This window comes from Magnolia sinica, chromosome 12 (genome assembly GCF_029962835.1).
Source record: "Magnolia sinica isolate HGM2019 chromosome 12, MsV1, whole genome shotgun sequence".
NCBI lineage: Eukaryota > Viridiplantae > Streptophyta > Magnoliopsida > Magnoliales > Magnoliaceae > Magnolia > Magnolia sinica.
The window spans coordinates 49,442,666-49,464,119 of NC_080584.1; the positions used below are offsets into that span (position 1 = coordinate 49,442,666).

Below are 21,454 nucleotides of genomic sequence, written 5' to 3' on the forward strand. Positions count from 1 at the left end.
AAACGTTATGGTGGGCCCTACAAATGTGTTAATGGTGAAAATCATTATCCCGCTGCTATTTGTGGTGTGGCCATTTAACCTTTGGATATGATTTAATTTTTGGCTCATGCACTAAAATGATCTCGAAAACTGGATGAACGGTGTGGATGTAACAAGTACATCATTTTGTGGCACATGCAACTTTGATCTCCTTTAAACCGTTCGTACAACTCGGAGCTCGAGTAGCGTCTGCCCTCGTCTTCACACGACACGTACATACACGAGCTATATATCTGGTGTGTCATACACCAGCCAATCGGCTCCGTGATACCCTGGATCCACCGAGGTGAGTAGGACCCTTACTGTGGGCCCACTGTGACGTATGTGACTACATCCACATCATCCATCCGTATTGAAAGCTTAATTTAGATCGTGATCCAAAAAATGAAGCAGTTCCAAATCGGAAATGTACCATAGTACAGGAAACAGTGGTGATTGACCATTAAAAACTTCTTGTGGGCGACGAAGCTTCAAGATGGTATTTGTGTGGTCTCTTTATCTAAGTGTTTGTGACCTTATCAACAGGTTGGATGGTAAATAAACATACCAGTGGAATCCGTGAAGTTTTTAATGGCGGAGATTCAATTATGACTGTTTCCTGTGGTATGTTCCACTTAAGATCTGAGTCAGCTTCATTTTTGGGATCATGCATAAAATGAGCTTTCAAAATGGTTGGACGGTCTGGATTTAGGGCACATGCATCACCCTTAGCGTCACAGCCAGGATTCCACCTACCTCAGTGGATCTGGGTCTCACCTAATCCACTCCTGGCATTGCAAATGCTTTCAGCATCTAGGAAAATCATCAAGTACGCCATACCTTGGATGGGCAATACACAAAAAGTACATGACCAGAAAAGTTTCTTGATCGATCCATTTCAATAATGAAAAAGGGAAAATACACCAATCCAAGAATTAGGTTGCCCACTTCAATATGTGTGAATTATTGTATAAGTTGGTCCAATCGTCTCCTTTTCTGACTCTAAAAATGTTAGTATCATATCTGAAAAATAAAATGACAGTATCATTGAATTTAGAACAATGAAAAGAGATTTTTCGATGTATTGCATTCAACTCTAGAAAAGAAAAGCCTACTATCATCTCTGGATTGTTGAGTTTAATGTAACAGCTTAACTAGCCGAGTATGTGGAACATCAGACCATCTCAAGAAGAAGAATGGAGCTTGGACTTGTACCTCAAAGGAGACTTTGGTCATTACTCCTCTTCCTTCTCCCATGCATGAACTGCATAGGAATTGATTCCCATCACCTTGCTTTGATCGCATTCAAGAATTGGATATCCGAAGATCCTTTCCACGTCTTCAACTCATGGAGCTATTCCCTCCATTTCTGCAACTGGGAAAGAGTCACATGCAGTCGCAGGCATCCTCAAAGAGTCACCTCCTTGAATCTTGGGTCTCACTCATTGGTGGGGCTGATGTCACCTCACCTAGCAAACTTCACCTTCCCGAGAAGTATCAACCTCTTGAGCAACTTCCATGGTGAAATCCCACGAGAAATGGGTCGGCTCTTCTGGCTTCAAGATCTTAATCTGAGTTATAATATGCTGCAAGGAGGAATCCCCGACAATCTGTCCAACTGCTCGGAACTCAGATCTATCCTTTTAGATAAAAAAACGAGCTCGTGGGGAGAATTCCAGTCGAGCTTAGCTATCTGTCAAAGCTCGTGACATTGGACCTTGGCCGTAACGATCTCATCAGCAACATCCCACTACCATTCACTACCAAAAAATTGGGCAAAGCCGACGGACTTAGAGTGGTTGAGGCCAAGGGCAATACATGTCGTCATTACCGACGGCTAAAAGCCGTCGCTGAAAGTCAGTAATCCGTCCCACCAGCCGTTTTGAATGGTGGACGTCCAACCGTCTACCGCTTTCTCATTTTGTGATCCAATCAAGATTTATTTAGGGCTCATTTTTTGGGATCAGTCTCAAAATTGTGTTGGGAAGTGGATGGACAGCGTGGATGAAACATTTCCATGATAGTGGGGCCCATAGAGCCCTCTCCTTTCCAAAGCTAAGTTTACCTTTTTTTTTTTCTTCTTAAAACACTGTGAGTTTTGTACAGAATGTTAAAATAGTGTTAACTCGTTCATGAAAATAGTAGCAATGATATAGAGTTATCCAGACCATTCAAATAATTCGTATAGTTGTAAATGCTTAACATATATAATTTTCTTATATAATACAATTTAACCATCCAAAAAATGGTCCATCTTGCATGTACGACTGCTAACAGATTTTTTCGTTATAAACAATGGTAAGCGCACACTGTTTCGAATTTGAAAGGGTTATCTTATTTAGAAGAGGAATCTCGAGCGCCATTTCTCTTCCCATTTTCAAGCCGCGGCATCTTCCATCGCCATTGAGCAACGGCAAAGAGAAGCGTCTCTACAACATCCTCATCAGCGACAAGGACCGAGAACTCATTTCTCTTCCGCTCTTTTTGCAGGTATATTCCTCCTTCCTCTCGCACGTTCCCCCACATGCACGTTAGATCCCTTCCCTTTCACATGCATGCCTTTTATGTCTGTATTTTTTCTTGTTTTTGAGTTTTTAAATATGCATCATATGTATCTTCTCTATAATAGCTACACAGAGTCCTACTCTTCCCAGACTCCTGTCCCCTACACAGAGTCCAACTCTTCCTAGAGTCATGTCCCCATGCTGCATGCATGTTCGAGGTCTGAGCTGCTATTCATGTGGGTCATGGGTGTGTATGTTGTAATGATCCGAAAATTAGACCAGTGCCTTCCTTCAATCAGGTGGGCCACGTGCATGAAAGAAATGGACGGTTAAAAATGATTGAGGAATGATCCACGTTCATCTTTCAACTGGATCTTGGACTAGGGAACATAAGTGAAAGGGTTCGCCTAATGGTGGACCAGATCTCGCGTCCATGCATCAGATGCTTGAAAGGGTATTTTGGTCAAAGAAAAATATACTGGCAGGATGGTGGGCCGTTTGCAGGAAGGGTCTTGGACCCAAGATTCCCTTTTTTGGGTAAGATTTTAAAGTTTGAATCATGCAATAGAGCTCCTTCATGTGGGGTTGTTTGATTTGTAGGTGATAATGGAGTGGGCCCATTTATTAATTGGGCCTGAAAATCTGACCTAGCGAGGCGAGGCCCAAGGACATGTTTGGATGCATGATATTATTCAATTCATGAATTTGAATTTTTAAATTTGTGTCTTCACGAAATGGGAACTTCATTAATTAGCAGATTTGTTGATTGGGGCTTTGCTTGTAAAAATCATGATTTTCTCTGTTTGTTGTTTGCTTAGGTTAAATCAAATTTATATTTCATTAGTGGTTTGAAATCCTTTGAAATTGCCTAGGATTTTAGACTATTCAAACTATTTTATCGATGGTCATCAATATTAATGGTCGAAATCAAATATAGTGTAAGAATGTTCTAATTCAACATAATTCGATCAAATTCATGCAGTATGAAGACTTAACCAACAAATTCAAATGGCCAACATCTCTTCCTAATTGAGTGTTTCTATTTCTAAATATGGGAAGTTCTGCTATGTTGAAGAATTTGCTCAAATCTTATTTGAAATAAAAATCAAACTGATTCGACATAGTTTGTGAGTTGCCGCAAAACGACAACTAACTTTGGAATCTGGATCAAATTGGACCAATTTATTTCAATCAAGAGTAACGAATTATGACATGTCAAATTGTGGGTTCATTCACTTGAAGTCTTGAACTGATTTGCAGTTTGGGTGTATGGTTTAACTGAGCATAACTATGCTTAAGACTCGAAGGAAAAGACAATCCCTCCAAGGATTTTTTTTTATTTATTTTTATTCGAGGAATTATAGGATCCTCAACCAAAAAATGCAAAGGATCGTCAGGATTCAATTTTGTGTGAGAGTGGCCCATATTCAGTGATACAGATCATTGGTCTGTTGGGCCTCAGCACAGGGAAAACCATGCCCTGTACACCTCCCAGATTGGAAGATCCTCGACACCAATCTTGGGCTGTTTTAGTTGAACATGGACTGTTGCTGCACTTCTCTTCTTAACCATCTATTTGCAAGCCACAAATAAAAACATTTGGATGACCCAAGATCAATGGTCTGGATCGCCGGACAATGGAACTCACTTGCGCAAATGAAAACTGAGGTCGAGGATCTAATGATGCAAATATCAATATGTACATCGTTGTAACCATACAGATTACATTTGCGCGTGTGTATACTGAATCTAACTTATGCACATCCAAATGATGTAAGCAAGAGATCACCATCACAGTGTAAACACTGCCATGAATATTGATTTTATGCTGCCGAACTTGCTCTAGCAATTGCGGCATGCATTCAGCAGAATGAACAAGTCGCCTTCTGGGGTACCCCAGAAATTGACAACCACCCAACTTCCTATTGTCAAACCAGTAGATGACAATATATAAAAATGCCACAGCTCTGATTAAGGGTACATTTTGTTGAACCAATAATTTGATGATATTTTGCACCAAATTAGACTGATTAATCATGAAATTTCATGATATTTGGCACAACCAAATGCATCCTAATGATGAAGAACTCAGAAGAGATGTAAGAAAATGTTTGCACTGACGAGTCTGCAAATTGAACACAGTAGAAACAAGCAGTTATGAGAGGAAATGGAATTCAAGAAGTTGAGATGTCTGTAATGATTAAAGGATGGATTATGCATCTTGAATCCATCCTCTCTTCTTAAGCTTACTGCTTCACGGTGCTAGATTTCGAGCATATGAAACCAATTGGTGGTTTAATTAAGTTGCCAATGGTTCACACAACATAAAGATGTGGGCTGCCTAATTTTTGGATTAGGTCAAAAACATTGGCCACACTTGATGCCTGCTCTTATGTCCAACGCATGTGTCAGGTCGGCATGTATAGCTAGCAAAATGTAGAGGTGAGTCAGGGCTTCGCAGAATTCATAGAAATATGCATTTTAGAAGAAAATTTGTGACAGACAAAGTGCACATATATAGTAAATCTAACTGGAAATATAAGCCTGTGTAACATTTTACTTAAATGCTGTTATTCTCTGTTCTAAGGAGAGAACAACAGCTTGTGATTGGACATCACTTTCTTGTTCTCAACTAAAACAAGGTTCCAAAATGTAAGTGGCCAAAGACTCCTACATTAACAACGGATCCAACCATACTCCAAACTGTTGTAGTTCTTGCTAGCTATGCTATGCCTACGTCATGATCACCATCGTGGGGAGTTTCTATCAGCTGAGAACTTCCCTTGGGAACTGGAAAAAAAGAAATCATGCACTACATGCATCTCATCTTATAAGATTTGCTGGTGAAGAAGACACTCCCATCACGCTGTTCATGCATTTGAATCTCCTTGTAAGCATTCTTCTTATGATCTCTTAACTTACCAATACATCATCATTTTTTTAAATCTCTCTCTCTGCTTTTCTTTTTTTGTTCCGAAGGTCTATAAGTGTATGTCTGGACCTTTGTTCATATAGAGATGCATACAAAAAGATGTAGACTACATCTCTCTTGCATCTTATTTTTCACTGCTTGATTGGTATTTTTAAATTATTATTATTATTATTTTTAAATGTTGGGCCTTGTTCCACAGTTCAACTTCTTTTCATGTTTCCATACATTTGTTTTTCTATGTATACATGCATGTAGTGCATCGTGTTTCTTTATCCTACACTAAAAGAAATTTGCAATATATATATATATATATATAGATTATTTTGTTATGTAACCAGATATTTGTGCGTTCACCTTGTTTTGCATGCATTGACCTATTCATCTCAATCCAAAGCAGGAGTAAAGCTGAAAATATTGTTCCCTTCAAGATCATTTCATTTCTTTCTAAGGCTTTAAATATGAGCTTAAAGATGAGCATCAAGTGAGATTTTCATGGAGAACATTACATTGAAAATCCATCCTAAGTATCTTTCTACTTTCATTACAACCTGACATTAATTTCATATATTATAATGAAATTGATGGGGACATCATACAAAAAGAGCGTGAGTGGATGTGATTAATTAGCGAAATTAAAGTAGAGTTGGAATGAAAATAAGAAAAGAAATCAAGAAGTCATGAAACAATAAAAGTTCTTTTTTTTTTTTTTTTAATTTTTAATTTTATTTTTATATAAACATACATCTTTGAATTGATTTCCTACTGATGGTATACTTTAGAAGTTATTCAAAATAAGTCTTTAACTTTTAGGCACATGGTTGAAAAACCCGGCATCTTTCACTTTAGCTGATGTAGAGTTTACTAAATGGGTATTAGCATTTGACGTGATGGTTTTACTCTTGGTTTTGACATCAAAGGACCATTTTAACTTTGTGCTTGGTTTTGTGGTTGGACATTGAGATGTTGTGGTCCATCGTGATATGAAATTCACAGTGTCCATTCGTTTAGGCCACACATTTGGGGACACGATCCTAAATATGAGGCAAAATTCAAAACTTTAGTTATTCAAGAAGAGATAGTGGAGATTGGACGCCCACCATTGAAATATTCTTGAGTGTAGAGAAGTTTCGAATGTGAATGATCTGTATCCTCCCTTGTATTAATGTGAATAAGCAAATGATGTTTTTGAGATAAATATATTTTCTTTACTTATTTATAGTTATGCTTCAAAAACTATTGAAATAATTGATTGTGTTTCACTATAATCCATTTCTTCCTTGATGTTCCATCATGATACAATTACAATTATTATTTATGCCACCTAGTTAATAATGTATCCCCCCATTTAGGAATTTATATTGAACAAGTATATTCATTCGACTGAAAATGCTTGTTCTTTATGAATTCCTAAATTGTCCCATTTTAGACAGTTCAGTACTATACCACGTACTTAGGTTGTCATCATTTTCAGTTTACACGCCGTTGGAAATTTGGTAGTGTCTCCCTATATTTTCTCTAGATATGTGGTTCTTTACTAATTGGTTTCCACTATCCATGTGTAATGGATTACATGTGGCAACTAGTTAGTATTGAATTTTACATATATCAAGAGAATATGGGGAGGTGCTGCCGAAATTTCGACTCGCATGTAAACTGTATGAGGATAGTACATGGTATGTTATCGAATGGGATAGAGACAATTAGCATTTTTAGATAGATACAATTAGCTTGTCTAGATAGAGACATGTATGATCAAATTTTTTTTTTTGATATGTACAAAAAAATAGGGAGAGTACAAACTTCTTTTATAACTTGAGAAGATAACAGAAATATATATTCTTTTACTCAATGCCCTTATGACTAGTATTTATTTCATGATTGTATTTCCTTTAGCCCACAAAAAGAAATCATCCCTAATTCTTTCCTTTTTAGCAAAGCGGTCAACTTATTTCAAATATTAACGATACATTCCGACAATGCAATGGATTATGTGTTGCATTAAATGCTTCCGTAGAATGCTAAATACCTATTTAATCAAATCAACCATATATCTGTGATGTTTTGATATGGCTTGAATTGAAAGATGGTGCTTGTTTTGTTTTAGGAATATAATCCTGTTTGTAAGAAGTCCACTTCTCTTGCTGCAGATAAGAACCTGCTTCATCAGGTATAATTTATGCTAATTTAACTTGTAACTCCTCAGAACCCGCTTTGCCGTAAGATATTACGATGCATGACGGTTCCTAGTAGGTTAAGTTGCAAGTTGTTACATAAAAATACTAATGACATGTTATATGTGTACATGTAGTCTGATTTGGTAAATCTTAACAAGAGATGCAATCTTCGTGATTGGAAGAAACGGGTAATTGCTCATGGTGAGGTGCATGCAGTTGATCCAACTACCCATGTCCATGGAGTAGAAATGGGTGCAGGAAATTTTAGTTTCGACCTGATAGAGATTATAGCTCCGCAGTTAGAGTTATGGAAGGAAGATGGTTATCATGATACACTTGGAGAGGTCGATGTAGGAGGATTTGTCATTTGGCCCAAGTAATTTCTAACCATCTATCCATGATGTTTATGAATATTAAACATTACGATAACTGACACAATTAACTTTTGTTTTTAAACTATACAGTAACATAGACAGATGCATGCATATTATGGAATGGAATGGAATGGATTTAACACTCCAAATTACACCCACATATATGGAATTGAATGGATTTAACACCCACATTTATACATTGATATATTTGGTTGGCATTTCAATTTTCAACCTCCCTTTGAGGAATTGAAAGATTTGTAATAATTTTCACTTTTTTTTTAGTGTAATTTGCACTTGAGAGAGAGAGAGAGAGAGAGAGAGAGAGAGAGAGAGAGAGAGAGAGAGAGAACTGTAGGGAATTTCATCATCCATGGCAGCTATTGCAGAGAATGCGAATAGCTTTGACGATAAGTTTTTACGTGGTTCTGCTGTGATTTCTTCCACGGCTACTGTTGGTTCTACAGGTGTACAGAAATTACACCTCAAAAAGAGTTCAGTCTGCTGTAAGTTACTTCAAGGGTAAATGGTTTTACTCTGGCTGTCTTAAAATCATGTAAATAGCAAGATGCTGATGCCAGAGGTACTCTTATTTGCCGGATCTGGTTTTGGGTGTTGCAGATCTTCATACTCCAAAAGCTGTGGCAGCTACTGAAGCTACACTGGCTGGTTCTCACCCTAAAGGTACTATTACATTTTTTGATGCCTTGATTGCTAAGTACACATTTGGGACTGATTTGGTTTCCGTTGTTGCAGGTTGGTGTAGGTGTCACTTTAGGGGGAGTTAACCAGATAAGTTTATATTTTTCTTTTTGGTAGCATTTGAGTGTCTAATTACCTACTTGCCTTCTTTTCTTTTCTTTTTTTTTCTTTCTTTTTTTAATTGTAATTCTCTGACTGTTTTAGATCAATAAGGGACGTCCCCGTATTCAAGGAACGATTTCAACATGACAATAATGGTAAGCTTAACTCTAAATATCACATTTATAATCAGAATTTGTGCTCTTTATTGTTTGCTTTTGAACTATAATTTATATATATATATATATATATATATAATTGACACCTTTTATCTCGAAATATGATCTATGAAGTAGCATATGCATACAAGATGAAAATGGAAAATGAAGAACGGATGTTAAGGGTTAGGATTGAAGTATTGATGCTAATACGATGAATGATGTTGTTACGGAAGCATGGGCTGCACATGTACAGCAACCTGCATGTCAGCAAACTCTTTTTTTTCCCCTCCTAATGAGGACCCTATAGTTGGATCTGCTTTATTTTTAATGAGGTTCATCAACAATGGCTGCCACTTGAATCTTTCCCCATTTCTTTTTGGCGATGCTGCCAAAGTATGGTACTGCTTTCATCTGCAACTTTCTTTTATCTGTACTGTTTTTTCCTTCTGTTTTTCTAGAGGTTGTTTCTCATCTTTCCTTCATTTTTTTTTTCTTATTTAATTAGAACTTGCTGCTATTTATTACAGTTATCAGAATCCTGAAGGCCAAATGAGACTTCAGGTAAGTTGAATTTTTGGGAATGGCAGGTTTCATGCATGGAAGTCCACATTTTCGCTTATGATAAGTGGAAGATCTTCAATGTCAAATCATGTTGAAAGTGTGACCCTCGATCTCCATTACATCTCATTAGGGATCCTGATCTTGTAGCTAAAGAGCAAAAAACCCCCACCATTCCAGTCGTGTTTGTGATGTGATGCAGTGGAGGGGGAGGGTGGACCATGGATAACTTTGTGTCCATCTTGTCAGTTAGGCAATCTCTTTTTATACATCTGTTATGCAGGGTTATTGTATAACAATTCATATGTAAGAACATTTAGTGATGATATGCATAGGTTGAGCATGATATGATAATTCATATAAGGCTATGTTTGGTTGCACTAAATATCATGAAACTTTGGGATGTTTTGCAGTAAATAAGACTAATTAATCATTAAATTTCATGAATGACATTTGGTTCTGCCAAATGCACCTAAGCTAACATGTGCTTTAAGCTAATTAAACTATCTTTATCATAAACTAAGGCAATATGCATGTAAAATATGTGGGGGTTTGTGAATGCCACGTGCATGTATAAGTCGTGCAAATGTGGCACATGTATGAGAAATCCAACCTATCCATCGGCCAGAACAATGTAGATGCTCTGGCCCATGAACTGGGCTGGTTCACTCATGGGTGGTCCACGTTCAATGCCTTTGTGTACCTGATGAATGAGCTGATCACTAAGAACAAATCTGAATATTGGTTGGAAGTTCGTTGGTTGGAAATTTGATCACTAAAAATGAAAATATATCAGTGGTACTTTAATTGGGTTTTTAATTAGTTTGTTACAAATGGGGCATGTTGTTCATTATCCAAACTTTTGATATTATGTCTCTCAAATAAAAAATAGAAGTATGCAAGTGGAAAATCCTGAGGAGGAGATGATAGGTAAGACAAAGTTGTTATGAAAATCCTGAACTTTGTGTTTGATTTTCTTTCACAGATTTTCTTTTGTTGACTAGTTTGATTTTCTTTTTAAAAAAAAAAACCATTGCCTTATATTGTTTATGAATGTAGATTGCATTTTATGCTTATGAAGTAAATTGAAGGTCATCTTATGCAAGTGAAAAATGTTTCTACTGTTGCAGATAATTTTTAGGATGCAAATAAGCTTGGACAGGGTGGATTTGGGCCTGTTTACATGGTAACTTCCACGAAAACATAATTTTGTGGCCTACTACATATCATCGTTGTTCTGATCTATCACACTCAATGTAATCACATCTACATAGCTGGCTTGTGAAGAGATTTAGGAGTTAGGTCTTTTGATAGTAGGGATGATTCATGGATTTTTTATTTTTTATTTTCCTGTTTTCCCAGAACTCATGTAGTGCACAGAAGCTGTTAGAACATCTCACAACCTTGCAGTAGAAAGAAATCCATGGTTATATCGGCTCTTGTACCTAACGCAGGAATTCTTTCCTGGTAATGGGTGAGTTGATTGTTGACTCAGATGGTGTTTTGGATTGGTAGTTCCATTATAGTTTTAGCCTTGTCATTGGTGGAAGACATGGGATCCACCCAATAAGTGATAGGACCCTCTATTTTTCTTATAGGCGCTCTATATCAGCTGTTCCTATAGTAAAATTCAGTATAGTTGGAAATGCATTTTTTCCTTGCCATTAGTATCACAATCGATTCAAAGCTTTAGTAATGGAACATAATGATATGTCCATTGTCTTGTGATTTTTCTTGGCAGAGACTGTAATGATTGATTTGGTGGACAAAAATACCCCCATTGGATGCTTAGGATCACTTGATTATCTAGTTATAGATATACTCATTTCTCCAAAGCCCTAAACGAACCAACCTATTTGAGAAGGTTAGTCTACACAATAGAAAATGAAGAAATTAAAATCAAATATATCATCCAAATTCAATTAATTTTCATTTCTTTTTAATTAATGAGAATCGCCGACGGTTTTTAGCCGTCGAAAATACTGACAGTTTTGCCCATCAACCTTTGCTGCCGGAAATGCCATCGGTTTTAACCATCGCTTACCATCGGAAACGCCGACGGTTTTAGCCATCGAAAACAATGACAGTTTTGGCCGTCGCCCTTACCGTTGGCATCGCTGACGGATTTTAGCTGTCGACAAGGCCGATGGTTTTAATCTGTTGGGGAAGGTCATTGCCGACGGTTTTTAACCATCGGCGTTACCGTGTTTTCTGGTAGTGATTCGGGAACCTCTTGTCACTTGTTACTCTCTATCTATATTATAATGGTGTGGAAGGAAGCATCCCAGATGAGCTACGACGACTAGTGGAGTTACAAAATCTTGATATATATTCAAATAAAATGTCTGGTCTGATCCCACCGTCACTTTACAACCTCTCATCCATCATTGTTTTCTGTGTGACATTTAACCGACTTCACGGAAAGGTTCCAGCCAATCTTGGTCTCACCCTTCCTAATCTCAAATATCTTCACCTTCAGAAAATTCATTTACGGGGCCAATACCAGTTTCATTACCTAATGCTTCAAGACTTGCGGTTATTAGTTTTGCTAATAATAATTTTAGTGGACCCGTTCCTAGAAATTTGGGAAGATTGCTGGATCGGTATATCCTATTTGGACTTGGTAATCATCTTGGAGTTGGAGGAGAAAATGACTTGAGTTTCCTCACTTCTTTGACCAATTGCAGTCATTTTGAATTAGTACATCTCCGTTCCAATCAACTAAGAGAACTTCCTGCCACCATTGTCAATCTCTCTACCCACCTAACAATACTAGAGTTGGGAGAAAACCCGATATCTGGAAGCATCCCAACAAATATTAGTAATCTCTTCTACTTAAATATGTTTGGTGTATATAGGAGCTTTGTGATGGGTATTATTCCTATTGGTGTTAGGAAGCTTCAAAATTTGTAGGGATTGTATTTGTACAGCAACAGATGTCTTTCAGGACAAATCCCATCCTCCATTGGCAAGATCAGTTAGTTGGTTAAACTCTATTTAGATGGAAATTGTTTGCAAGGAAGTATCCCTTCAAGTCTGGGAAACTGTCATCATCTTGAAACATTGGTTCTTAGTAGAAACAAGCTTAATGGTACCACACCTAAAGAAATTTTAAGTAATCATTCCCTGGTCACACTTAATATAGACCAGAATTCTTTGGTTGGATTGTTGCGCAGTACACCAACAACATAGTGAACTGAGATCCAATCTCCAGTCTCACCCACAAATAATAAACAAGAAGAAATATAAACTAGAAATAGAATCAAAGCATACCAAGCAAACCACAAGACAACATATACTTGGAAAAACCCCAACAAGGGTAAAAAACCACGGTGCAAAACTTCAACCATGAAGAAAACGAAGATTACAAGCAATATACTAACCTTTTCCCTTTACATGAATAGAGAAAATCCTTTGCCCACACATTAGAATACCCTAGAAAAGCCCTAGGAACCCCTATTTATAGTTTAGGCAACTTCTCTTTCACACCCTTACAAAACCGCCTCAAAATTCTGCAGTTCGCAGCAAATCCGTAAAACGAATCTGCGTAACCTCGACTGGTTGAGTGGACCCTCGACTGGTCAAGTAATGGCCTTGACCAGTCGAGCACCATGGACCAAAAATCAATATTTATCGCTGGACTTTAAGTCAAGCCAGCCCTTGACCAGTCGAGTGGGCGCCTCAACCGGTCGAGCAACCCACTTGATTGGTCGAGTGGCACTGCCTAGATGTGGCTCTACATTTCAATAATCTCCCACTTGGAGACACATCGCCATAATCCTTCGTCTTCTACATTCGGAGTGCACCACCTCCCCGTTTTCAAGCCTGAAGATCAATCAAAGCTAAACAGAACTTCAGCTTCTCCCGTGTGACCACCTTGGTCAACATATCCGCAGGATTCTCACTTATATGAATCTTCTCCAAAGCAATCGATCCATCTTTTAGTAACGAACGTATGAAGTGATATCTGATGTCAATATGCTTGGTCCTTGAATAAAAGGCTGAATTCTTAGCCAAGTATATTGAACTCTGACTGTCACTGTACAACTTGCAATCTTCTCGCTTCTTACTTAACTCTTTCATGAAACCTTGCATGCACATCATCTCCTTGCATACTTCTGTAACTGCAACATTTTCTGCTTCCGTTGTACTGATAGATACTATCTTTTGTAACTGAGAAACCCAACTGACTGGAGCATTGCTTATAGTAAAGACATACCCCGTTGTGCTTATTTCATTGTTGATATCTCCTGCCAAATCTGAATCTACATAGCCTTGTAGCTTGATTTTCGATCCTCCATAGCACAACCTTACATCCTTGGTACCTACCAGGTATCTGAGGTTCCACTTCACAGCTTCCTAATGTTCCTTCTTGGGGTTGTTCTTGAACTTGTTAACAACTCTCACTACTTGAGCAATATCTGGCTTTGTGCTCACCATAGCATACATAAGTCTCCTAATAGCTAATGCGTATGGGACTTTAGCCATTTAATCTCGTTCCTCCTGCGTCTTCACACTTTGCTCCTTAGAAAGCTTGAAGTGATTGGCTAATGGAGTGCTAACCGGCTTAGCACCTCCCATACTTAATCGATCAAGTACCTTGGTTATATAATCTGCCCGTGATAAAACCAGTTTCTTATTTTCCCTGTCACGCTTTATCCTCATGCCTAGGACTTATTTTGCAGCTCTTAAATCTTTCATGGAAACTTCTCTAGATAGTTATCTTTTGAGATCTGAGATGTCCTTCATGCATGATCCTACCACAAGCATATCGTCAACGTACAGAAGAAGGATGATGCGTGACGTGTCATACTTCGTCAAATATCAACGGTGGTCTGCATGACATCTCCTAAAATCGTTTCCTGACATGAAACTGTCAAACTTCTTTTACCACTGCCTTGGGACCTGCTTCAGGCTATATAGACTCTTCTTCAGTCTACACACCTTATTCTCCTTTCCTGGTGCCATGTATCCCGTTGGCTGATGCATATAAATCTCTTCTTCAAGGTCCCCATGAAGAAAGGCTGTTTTAATATTTAGCTGCTCTAGATGTAAGTCCTTTGTAACCACTATACTCAAGACCATGTGAATTGTAGACATTTTCACTACAGGTGAAACTATTTCAGTGAAGTCTATACTTACATTTTGTTAGAACCCTTTCACAACCAATCTAGCTTTGTACCGTTTTGAACCATCGTGTTCCTTCTTCAGTTTGTAAACCCACTTGTTATAAATAGCTTTCTTACCCTTAGGTAGAGTGACTAGCTCCCATGTATGATTAGACTCAAGAGAGTCCATCTCATCATCTATGGCCTGCTCTCACTTAACCCGTGTATCTGACTATAATGCCTCTTCAAAATACTTTGGTTCACCATTATCTGTCAGCAGTAGATAATGTAAGGAGGGTGAGTATCAGACCGTGGGTCCCCTCTCTCGAGTAGACCTCTTCACAACCGGTGTCTGCGGCTCTGCCTTACTATGTTCCCGTGCATGTTCATCCGGTGGCACTATAACACCCATGTCTGGTAACTCTTCCATCTCTACGAATTATTTCTCATCGGCCTTATTTTACTGCACATTGTTCTTATGCATCACTTTTTCATTGAAGACTACGTCTTTGCTTCTGATGATTTTCCTGTTCTCTGTATCCCAAAAACAGTAGTCAGAATCATGCTGCCCATAGCCTATAAGCGTACACTTCCTGAACTTTGCATCCAGCTTGTTTCTGTGCTTTGCATCAATGTGAACATATGAAAAATAACCGAACACTCTGAGATGTGCAAGGTTCACTTCTTTCCCAGTCCACGTTTCTTCTGGTAGCCCATCATCCAATAGTGCTGAGGGACTTCCATTGATGAGATATGTGGCAGTATTCACAGCATCTACCCAAAATGTCTTAGGCAATCCTGCATGTAACCTCATGCTCTTGGCGAGCTCAATAATGGTTTTGTTAATGCGCTCAGCCACACCGTTTTGCTGTGGTGTCTCTGGAATCATTTTCTGATATTTGATTCTATTTGTTGCACAATATTCCTCAAACCTTTTATCACAGTATTCTCCCCCATTATCTGATCTGAGATATTTTACTGTTTTACCAGTCTCATTTTTTACCATTACTTTCCACTTCTTAAATACATCAAATACATCATATTTGTGCTTTAAGAAATAAACCCACAGTTTTCCATTAGCATCATCAATCAAAGAAACAAAATAACGTGAGCCATCAAGAGATGATACTTGTGCCAGTCCATACACGTCATTGTGTACAAGCTCTAACAAATACGTCTTTGGAGTGCGTCTTGTTTTCTTAAAGCTCACCTTCTTCCGCTTGCCATACACGCAGTCCTCGCAGAATTTCAAGTCAATAGACTTTAGCCCTGGTAGCTTCCCTTTTGATAATAGCACTTTCATCCCTTTCTCACTCATATATCTCAACCTCTGATGCCATAACTGTCCATTCACTCTAGTTGATGCGACTGCGAGTGAACTATACGATCCTGAAGTCATGTACAAAGTACCTTCCTTCTTGCCTCAAGATATCACCAAGGCACTTTTTGTGATCTTCCAGGAATTACTAGTGAATGTCTTCACATATCCGGTATCGACCAACTGTCCCATTAAGATCAAGTTCCATTTCAAATTCGGTACATGTCTGACATCCTTCAATTTTAAAGTCGTTCCGTCTTTTTAACTTATATGAACACCTCTCTTTCCAATAATACTACACGGCTCATCATCACCCAGGTAGACTCTCCCGAAGTCACCTGACACGTAATCATGCAGAACTTCCTCACACAAAGTGGCATGAAATGAAGCACCCGAGTCTATAACTTAAGACTCATTCATCGCATCAAGAGATAAGATCAACATCTCTGTGTCACTCTCCTCAGATAGATTCACTGAATCCTTCTCACCTTGAGAGCTTCCTTCTTGTTTCTTAAGCGTCTTACAATCGCATTTCATGTGTCCCTTCTTCCGGTAATGCCAACACCCATCTTTGTCTTTAGGTCTCTTGAACTTTTTCCTCGACTTAGAACGTCCGTATTTATTGTCTCCTTTGTTCAGCGATCTTCCTCTTCCTTCAACGTCTAGAGCATTCCCTAAATCCCTTGAAACTCCTGATGCATTTCTTCTAGATTCTTCGCTGAGAATGAGACCGGCACATCATCGAATTTTAGCTTTGTCAATCTTGAAGAATTGCTCATAGAAATCACCAAACTATCCTAGCTGTCTAGAAAACTGGACAAGATCAATAACGCCATGACCTTGTCTTCAAAAACAATGCCAACTGATTCTAATTGGCTCGTGACTGTATTGAACTCATTTAGATGTTTAGCCATGCTCCCGTCATCTGACATCTTCATATTGAATAGATGTTTCATAAGATGAACCATGTTGGACGGTGAGGGTTTTTCATACATCGTAACTAGGGCTTCCATTAATTCTTTTGTGGTCTTCACTTTGGATATATTGAAGACGACGCTCTTAGATAAAGAGAGTCGGATCGTTCCTAAAGCCTTCCGATTAAATAAAGACCATTCATCATCTGTCATCTTCTCTGGTTTCTTTTCTTTTCCTCCTAGAGGAATATAGAGGTCCTTCTAATACAGATAATCCTCCATCTGCATCTTCCAGAAGGCAAAGTTTGAACCATCAAACTTCTCCATCTAGTCTTCCTTTTCTTTCGTCATCGCTCCCACTTGAACTAAACTAATAACTCTGATACCAGTTGTTGCGTAGCACGCCAACAATGCAGTGAACTGAGATACAATCTCCGGTCTCACCCACAAACGATAAACAAGAAGAAATATAAACTAGAAATAGAATCAAAGCATACCAAGCAAACCACAAGACAACATATACGTGGAAAAACCCCAACAAGGGTAAAAAAAACCACGGTGCAAAACTTCCACTATGAAGAAAACGAAGATTACAAGCAATATATTAACCTTTTCCCTTTAGATGAATAGAGAAAACCCTTTGCCCATACATTAGAATACCCTAGAAAGTCCCTAGTAACCCCTATTTATAGTTTAGGCAACTTCCCTTTCTCACCCTTGTGAAACAACCTCAAAATTCCACAGTCCACAACAAATCTACAAAACAAATTTGCATAACCTCGACTGGTCAAGCAGACCCTCGACTGGTCGAGCAACGGCCTCAACCGGTCGAGTACCATGAACCAAAAGTCAATATTCATCGCTGGACTTTGAGTTGAGCCAACCCTCGACCAGTCGAGCAGCCCACTCGACTGGTCTAGTCGAGGGGCCTTCTTGACTGGTCGAGTGGCGCTGCCCAGATGTGGCTCCACATCTCAACATGGATCTCTACCACTGGTCATTGGTAAGTTGGAACTACTTCAATATTTGTTTGCTGCTCACAACAAATTGATTGGTGAAATTCCTAGGGAGATAAAAAATTGTCTAAGCCTTGAAGTCCTTAATTTAGGCAATAACTTGTTTCAAGGAGCCATTCCTCCAGGCTTGAACAACTTCAAAGGTAATTAAACTGCTAGATCTTTCTCATAATAACTTGTTTGGGCATATTCCAGAAGCTCTACAGAAATTTCCATTTCTAGAGTACTTGGACTTGTCATCCAATGATCTTGAAGGCCAAGTCCCAACTCAAGGGGTTTTCAAAATTTTGAGCAAATTTTCGATCCTTGGAAACAACATGCTTTGTGGAGGTACACCACAATTATGGCTGCCAGTGTGCCCAAAGAAAGCTCCTAAGAAACATGGAATGTCGATTTTAATCTCCGTTGTCGGTGCAGTTTTAGGTTTGATTCTTTTATCATTTCTCTTTGCTACTGTTTTCTGGGTGAGAAGAAAGGCTAGCAAGAGGCTTTTGCCTGCCTTTTTCTTGGAGGGCCAATTTTTAAATGTTTCTTATGCGGATCTCTTTAAAGCGACTAGTGGGTTCTCTTTGGATAATTTGATTGGTGTGGGAAGTTATGGCTCTGTATACAAAGGACTTCTAGATGACGATCAAACATGTGTTGCAATGAAAGTTTTCAATCTTCAAGAACATGGTGCTTCTAGGAGTTTCATGGTTGAATGTGAAGCCTTGAGAAATATCCGGCATCGGAATCTAGTTAAAATCATATCTGCTTGCTCAAGCATTGATTTTAAAGGCAATGATTTCAAAGCTTTAGTATTTGAGTACATGCCTAATGGGAGTCTAGAGAAGTGGTTGCACCCAATTGTACATTGGAACCAAGAGTTGTGGAGCTGGAACCTTATTCAAAGGCTGGATATAGCCATCAATGTGCATCTGCATTGGAGTATCTTCATCACCATTGCCACATATCGGTCATTCATCGTGATCTAAAACCAAGCAATGTTCTACTGGATGATGACATGGGCACCCATGTGGGTGATTTTGGATTAGCAAGGTTCCTTTCTAATGCTGTCACTAATACCTCTCAAGATCAAACTAGTTCAGCTGGAATCAAGGGATCTGTTGGCTATGTTCCTCCAGGTAACAATGTCATGGTTTTTCTTTGTTCTTTTATCTTTTTTTTAAATGTTTTGTAAAAGTTTTGAGATATCTAGCTTGAATTCACAAATTCCCCTGCTCTTAATGGTACCATTGTTGTCACTTCTGGTTATTGTTTGTGTTGTTACAATTGTTGCTAGTGCACAGACATGACCGTAAACCACCATGCCCTAGTTGCTTCAATACATTTGGACAATCCAATCAATCAAGAGAGAATGGCCATTAGTGAGGCACCCATTACATTTCATGGTATATCATGCCATAATCACGCAATTGGATGAACCTAATAATCTGATCAATAGCCTATAAAATGGATAGTCAAGATCTTTTATTTTTTCCTTCTTTTTTATGGAAAGGGGGGAGCACACCACCTATAACTTTGATGATTTGGCAAAAGACTACACAAACTATTCAGGTGGGTTCCACAAAACAACAACGGGCCACACCTATCATATAGACGCATTATACAGCTCAATACAAAGAAAATGCACAAAAAAACAGGGCCAAAGCGAGAAGCCCAGCCAACAACCAGCAACCCCATAACACGCACAAGAACAACACTGCATGCAACCAAGACCCCACCATAGACGCCTCCTCAGGCCCCAAAGACTGCAGAGACCCCAGGAGCAGCAATACAAAGACATGAGGATCAATTCAGACCTAATCATCTGATCAATAGCCTATAAAATGGATGATCAAGATCTTTTATATAAAAACAGCAACGTTAAAAACTTTGGGCCATCTACTTGTTAAAGCCCACCATGTATCAGTTATGGTACCAAGGAATCACCTTTACTACCCAAGCCTATCCATTCAATCTATTTAAAAAATGAATGGCCCAAAAATTAAAAACTTAAAAAATCAACTTACAGGTGGGTGAATCATCCAATTGGTTTGATTTTGCTGATGGCAGCCCATAAAATGGGCAGGATAACTAATGGAGAGTTTTGATCGCAATATCCAAGTTTCTTGATGAAACTGAAAGCACTATAACTTGTACTGCTCTAAGAGCATTGGATCATTCCTCATAAATAATAGCATCAACAAAACCTTCAAAATAGATTGTTCTGTAAATTTTATACTTCTGTTACCACAACTAATATACTTCCATTACCACAACTAAAACCAGTTGTAGTGGCAATTGGAAAGAAACTATCAGTAAGAATGAAGGAGATAATGGAAGGATTTCTCTAATGGAGTAATTAAAATGTCTTTATTTTAATTTAATTTATTTTAAAGATAAACTTCACCTGAAAATGCCTCGAACAGTAGGCCATGTAACATTCGATGGAAGCAAATTGTTTTATATTGAGCTGCATGTTTGTGTTTTTTGTTTTTTTTTTTCTTAGTCTTATGCTTGTAGGACTCATTTGTTGTTAGTCAATATAACTTCATGATCATGCTTCGAAAGTTTAAAATTAATAGGATTATTGTTTCCTATGCTTGCAATGATTGCCACTTCTTCTATGTCAAAAACTATTCTCTATTGTTATTTAATTATTGGAATGAAACCTTAATATCTGAAAATTTTGAGATGCATGAGTGGCAGAGTATGGAATGGGTGGAATGGCGTCTGCACATGGTGATGTCTACAGTTATGGGATCCTTCTTTTGGAAATGTTCACAGGAAAGAGACCAACTGATGACATGTTTAAAGATAGTCTGAGCCTTCATGAATTTGCTAAAATGGCTTTGCCTGATCAAGTGATGAGGATTGTAGACCCACATCGGCTCTTAGAAGAAGTTTGAGCTCTGAACAACATACAACAATGCAACACTCCCTTGAGTAAAATGCAAGAGTGCTTGGTTTCTATAGTTGAAATTGGTGTCTCATGTTCTGTAGAATCTCCAAACAAAAGAATGAAGATAAGAGATATATATTGTCGTGGAAATGCACGCAATCAGGGATTTATATCTTGGGGCTGAAATCTACCAAGACAGCCACAATTGAGGGGCCAAGGTTCGTCTTCTCTTTTGTATATCTTGACATATTTTGGGTGTTTAAGGATGGAAGATATGTAGTGTATGGTAAGTTGCATTAGGTGTTCTACTTAGATTTTCAGCATTGTATTCCTTCTCTCCAGTGATGCCTAGGAAATGATCGTATTGTAAGATATTATCTTTCTAAGAAATGATTTTCCAACTAAATACTAGATATGGATAGAATGAAGTGAATAGAAAATCAAAGTGGGCAATGATTCTCGACGGAAGATCGTATTGATGGCATGATTTCAAACATTCCAAATGCTAAGCACTGGTATAGATGGATCATGTACTGAAAGTCGTTGAGATGGAAAGATCTAACCATCTGACTGGTGGCCATGATTGAATGGTTAAAATAAAATGGTCTGCTGTCCAATTTGGATCAAAGTGATTGTTGAGATCCATTAGAAATTGTGTTTAGTCAGAAAGAATATGTTCCATCAGGCTCACAAGC

At 38.3% G+C, this 21,454-nt stretch overlaps 1 pseudogene; it reads left to right on the forward strand.

Moving 5' to 3' along the window:
• The first annotated feature begins 10,415 nt into the window (after positions 1 to 10,415).
• Positions 10,416 to 21,222, forward strand: LOC131220045 (probable LRR receptor-like serine/threonine-protein kinase At3g47570; annotated as a pseudogene).
• The last annotated feature ends 232 nt before the right edge of the window (positions 21,223 to 21,454 follow it).